Genomic DNA, 4,737 nt, shown 5'->3' with positions numbered 1-4,737 from the left:
GACCCTTCCCTGTGGAGCCTGGCCAGGGCCCCAGCAGCCTCTGGGCAAAAACCTTTTCCTGACATCCAACCTGAGCCTGCCCCGACTCAGCTGCAGCCGCTCCCTCCACTCCTGTCCCTGGGCACCAGAGGGAAGAGGTTCCCACAGCCCCAGCCAGGGACCCGCTCCCAAGGCTGCTGCCATGGCCACCAGGGCTGGCACCAGCTGGGATGCTCGGTTTCCACGGGCCGGGCTTCAGGAATGGGATTCCCCAATTTCCTGCTCCCGCTAAAACCACGCTGCCCTCGCTGCCCTCCCACCTCCCATGGAAAGCACAAAAGGCAAAGATCCCGGCCTGGGATAAGAACAATTTATTGGGAACAGCAATGAGATAAGGAAACAAACAGGAACAGAAAAAATATTGGTAAGAGAAGGGATAAGAAAAACTGTTTACAGGGAAAACTACAACACAACTCACTGGCTCTCCCTGGCCACACATTTCCCCTGTCTGGAAAGGACACCCTTCTCCTCAGGGAGAGAGAGAGAGAGAGTCCCTTTCCTGCCCCTGGCAGTGTTCTGAGGTGGGAGTAAATGTAATGACAGGGCCATGGCCAGATCCTTATGTTTTTCAATGCCACATCGTGTCAATGGGAGGGGAAGGAAAAGGGACTGGTGTCTTCCCAGCATGGATCAGAGGGAACATGGATCACCAGGGCTCTTCCCATGGGGGTTGAAACTGGAGTGGTGCATGAAGCTGTTCCTGCAATCAGGGCATTGGCAAGCCTTCCCTTACCGGTGCCTCTGCTGGTGTCTGGTCAAGTGAGAGCTATGGGTGAAGTTCTTCCCACACTGGGGACACTCGTAGGGCCTCTCCCCAGTGTGGATGCGCCGGTGGGTGACAAGGTGGGAGCTTTGCTTGAAGCCCTTCCCACAGTCAGGGCAGCAGAAGGGCCTCTCCTGGGTGTGAATCCGCTCATGCAGGAGGAGATGGGAGCTGGTCTGAAACCTCTTCCCACAGTGGGTGCACCCATAGGGCCTCTCCCCTGTGTGGATCATTTGGTGGATGACCAGTTGGGACCTCCGACTGAAGGTCATCCCACATTCCCCACATTTGTATGGCCTTTCCCCAGTGTGGATCCTCTGGTGGCAGATCAGGGTGGAGTGCTGGCTAAAGCATATCCCACATCCCCTACACTTGTAGGGCCTCTCCCCAGTGTGGATGCGTTGGTGGATGATGAGGGCAGAGCTGCAGCTGAAGCCCTTCCCACACTCCCCACACTCATAGGGCCATTCCCCAGTGTGGATCATCTGGTGGCTGATCAGGGTGCTGCTCTGCCTGAAGCTCTTCCCACACTCCAAGCACTTGTAGGGCTTCTCCCCATCATGAAGCTGCTCCTGGGCCACCAGCTCTGAGCTCTGGCTGAAGCTCTGTCCACCTTCCTAGCTCAGGGTGGGTCTTTCCTCTTCAGAGCACCCTGAGCTGGGTTTGGAGCCCCTCCTCCTGCAGGATCTCCAGGGTTTTTCCTCTCCATTGGATTCCTGTGCCATGGAGCTGCTCAAAACTGCCTCTTCCACGAGGTTCTACTGTGGGGATTTGGCCTCCCTGGTCTCCATCCTCAGCTCCTTGTCTGGGAGGGGAGGGACAAGGAGAGGATGGGATTTGCCTCCATGCCAGAGGGAAGGGGAAGGAGATCCCCCCGAGCATCCCCAGCAGGACAGCATTGGCAGCAGGGTTGTCCTGCAGCCGGGGGCCATGCTGGGCTGGGAGATGGAGCAGGAGAGAGGGGAAAAGGGGCACTGACTTCCTCCTCACCTGCCTGGGGATCCTGGGCCATCTTCCTCTTCCTCGCAGTCTCCTGCTCCATCTGGCCAAGGTGTGGGAATCCTGGTTTGGGGAAAAACAAGGGATCAGCATGGTGGGTTTAATGGTCCCGCTGCCCAAGTGCAGCTGGAGAAGTCACTGTTCCCGCCAGGCTCGGGGGCCCGGACCCTGCTCATCCCCAGCCTCCCCCATCCCTCCAGGCTGCTGGGGATCCCCCGGCTCCGGCATCGCCCCTCTGCGCTCTCCCCACTCCAGGGCTCCCACGTTCCCCTCCAGCTCTCCCGGGGATCCCCCATACCCAACATCTCTCCTCTGCCTGCCGGTACCGGGCATTCGCCACGTGGGACACCCTAAGATCCCTCCAGGGCCATTTCCGGGCCGGCTTTGGGGTCCTGCAAGATCCCTGCCCTGCCAAACCACCCTGCCGGAGACCGCCCGATGGATCTGGGGCGAGCTCCCCGCTCACCTGCGGTTCCGGGGGGGCGATGCCGAGGGACCCCGGCCGGAGTGGGGGAACCGCGTGGGGTTGGTGCTGCTCCTCCTCCTGCTCCTCCTCTGTCCCTCCTCTTCCTACTCCTCCTCCTCCTGCTCCTCCTTTCCTCTCGATCCTCCCTTTCCCTTTCCTTTTCCCCCTCCTCTCTCCCTCCTCTCCCTGCCGCTCCATCTCCGCTCCCAGCCTGGCCCGGGCAGTGCCGGCACCCAAAAGCAGCCGCGCTCTGCCCTGGGGGGGTTCCAAAGCGGCCCCACCCCGCCCGGCACTGGGAGCGATCCTGGGAGCGCTGGGAACGATGGTGGGAGCAGCGGGCAGGAGCTGGGAACGCTCTCCCTGCCGGTGATGCTCTTACTGGGAGCGCTGGGAACGATGGTGGGAGCTCCGGGCAGGAACTGGGAGCGCTCTCCCTGCCGGTGATGCTCTTACTGGGAACGCTGGGAACGATGGTGGGAGCAGCGGGCAGGAGCTGGGAGCGCTCTCCCTGCCGGTCCCGCTTTTACTGGGAGCGCTGGGAGGGGACTGGGAGCAAACAGCGCCAGGACGCGGCTGCAGCCGGCGGGGGGGCGGAGCCAGGCCAAAGGGCGTGGTTATGCAAATACGGGAGAGATCGCGCGCTGGGATTGGTGGGTGGGAGCAGCGCGGGGCTTCCTCGGTCACGTGAGGCCGGGGGGGCCGGAGCGATGTTGGCGGCGTCCGGTGAGAGGGGACAGGGAATGGGGACAGGGAATGGGAAGGGGGATAGGAATCGCGACCGGGAATGGGGACAGGGAATGGGGTCAGGGATCGGGAATGGGGACAGGGGATGGGAATGGGGACCGGGAACGGGGAATGGGGACAGGGACCGTGAATGGGAGCAGGGAACGAGGACAGGGAATGGGAATGGGGGCAGGGACCGGGAATGGGAACAGGGAATGGAGACAGGGACCGGGAACGGGGAATGGGGACAGGGACCGTGAATGGGAGCAGGGAACGAGGACAGGGAATGGGAATGGGGGCAGGGACCGGGAATGGGAACAGGGAATGGAGACAGGGACCGGGATTGTGGACAGGGACCGGGAATGAGGATGGGGACAGGGCCAGGGACCTGAAATGGCACTGGAAATACGGTACAGGAATCAGGAATACAGGACAGGGACAGGGAATGGGATCCGGACTGGGATGGGAGCAGGACGGGAACGGGATAGGGGGGACATGGGATCGGGCCGGGGAAAGGGGAGTGACTGTGGGAATGGGGCAGCCGCTACAGGGGACACGAGGCGTTGGGATGGGGGCACATGGGGACAGTTCCGGGGCAGGGGGTCCTTGATCAGCTGTCCCAGAACCTCCTCCAGGGTCTCCCAGTGCAACTGGAGCCGCTCAGCCTGGTGTCCCCAAAGCCCTGAGCAAGCCCCAAGTCTCTCCCAGGAACCCTCAAGTCCCTCACACCCAGCATCCCCCACATCCCCTGCAAGACCCCCCATGTCCCCATCCTTGTCTTAGCTCAACGTCTTTATTTTTACCCTGCTTTTAGGAGGTTGGGAAGGGCAAAGAGAAATGAAAAGAAAATCCAGGCCATGGGGTGGGAAGCCAGGAGGATATGGAGGCCCCAGCCAGGTGTCTTCTCAACAGGGATCACAAGCACCACAGATCACCAGGGCTCTGCCCACCGGGATCACTGGGGATCATCCAGCACGGATCCTCCCGTGGGGGATGGAGCTGGAGCAGCACTTGGAGCTCTTCCCACACTGGGCGCACTCACAGGGCTGCCCTTGGTGGTGCCTCCGTTGGTGTTGGGTCAAAGCTGAGCCATTTGAGGTGCTCGTCCCACACCTGGGACACTCATAGGGCCTGGGACATCCCCAGGAGCAGGGCTGGGATGGGCTCTGGTGCCTGGGACATCCCCAGCAGCAGCAGCAGGGCTGGGATGGGCTCTGGTGCCTGGGACATCCCCAGCAGCAGCAGCAGGGCTGGGATGAGCTCTGGTGCCTGGGACATCCCCAGGAGTGGGGCTGGGATGGGTTCTGGTGCCTGGGACATCACCAGGAGCAGGGCTGGGATGGACTCTGGTGCCTGGGACATCACCAGCAGCAGCAGGGCTGGGATGGGCTCTGGTGCCTGGGACATCACCAGCAGCAGCAGGGCTGGGATGGGTTCTGGTGCCTGGGACATGCCCAGCAGCAGTGGGGCTGGGATGGGCTCTGGTGCCTGGGACATCACCAGCAGCAGCGGGGCTGGCTGTGATGCTCTCCAGTGCCTGGGCCATGCCCAGGGGTGCTGCTGGCTGGGGTTTGGATGGTGCCTGTGCAGTGCCCAGGGCAGGGTCACAGCGGGGCAGCTCTCAGTGTCCCCAGCAGGTCACGCTGTCCAGGGCAGCCGTGCCAGGGCTCACTGCGCACTTGGGGCAGGCTGGGCTGGACGGGGCTTGGGGCACAAACGCCGCCCCCAGGGCTGGGCTCTGCCCCTG

The 4,737-nt window shown here is 62.4% G+C and overlaps 1 long non-coding RNA gene across 1 annotated transcript; it reads right to left on the bottom strand.

Moving 5' to 3' along the window:
* Nucleotides 1–366: 366 nt before the first annotated feature.
* Nucleotides 367–2,372, bottom strand: LOC143694443 (uncharacterized). Its single transcript, XR_013182925.1, has 3 exons — nt 2,268–2,372; nt 1,793–1,864; nt 367–1,607 (listed from the first exon to the last, which is right to left on the bottom strand). It is a non-coding gene; the product is annotated as an uncharacterized LOC143694443 (long non-coding RNA).
* Nucleotides 2,373–4,737: the final 2,365 nt, after the last annotated feature.

The sequence above is a fragment of the Agelaius phoeniceus genome, chromosome 7 (assembly GCF_051311805.1).
Source record: "Agelaius phoeniceus isolate bAgePho1 chromosome 7, bAgePho1.hap1, whole genome shotgun sequence".
Classification (NCBI taxonomy): Eukaryota; Metazoa; Chordata; class Aves; order Passeriformes; family Icteridae; genus Agelaius; species Agelaius phoeniceus.
The sequence above is the reverse complement of the archived record's forward strand: the minus strand, read 5'-3'. Positions and strand labels throughout refer to the sequence as shown.